This window comes from Lolium rigidum, chromosome 1, assembly GCF_022539505.1.
Source record: "Lolium rigidum isolate FL_2022 chromosome 1, APGP_CSIRO_Lrig_0.1, whole genome shotgun sequence".
Lineage (NCBI taxonomy): Eukaryota > Viridiplantae > Streptophyta > Magnoliopsida > Poales > Poaceae > Lolium > Lolium rigidum.
The window spans coordinates 60353170-60353717 of record NC_061508.1 but is presented as its reverse complement, the minus strand read 5'-3'; positions in this window follow the sequence as shown (position 1 = coordinate 60353717).

Here is a 548-nt window from a genome sequence, read left to right as displayed (position 1 = left end):
ACCCCTCGGGCCGTGGCATCACCGCACGCGGTCATCTTCGCTGTACCCGCGCATCGACGTCTGAGGCCACCACAACGCCGCCCCCTCGGACCGCGGGGTCTTCGTCACGCCGCCGGTCGCCTCCGTCCGTGCATGGTCTTTGTCACGCCGCCGGGTCTTTCCTCGCCTACTTCGTGTACCGCCGCCGCGCCTCCACCCCAGGTCGCCGTTGGGCTCGCCGACCACTCCATATCGCGCTGAGCTCGCCGACCACCGCAACGCCCGTCTAGGCATCCAGTATGACCACCCCAGGTCACCCCTGGGTTTGCCGCCTTCTACGTCTTCGTACACTACAGCTTTGCCGCCAGCGTTCTCGCCTCTTCCCCCACTACGCCACCTACTCCTCTACTCCGACGCCCGTTGTCGAGACCTCCTCTGCTAGTCTACTCCGACATGGCGCGCACTTTGTACTGTTCCCTGACCCCGTGATGACCCACAAGTATAGGGGGTGTATCGTAGTACTTTCGATAAATAAGAGTGTCGAACCCAACGAGGAGCAGAAGGTGTTG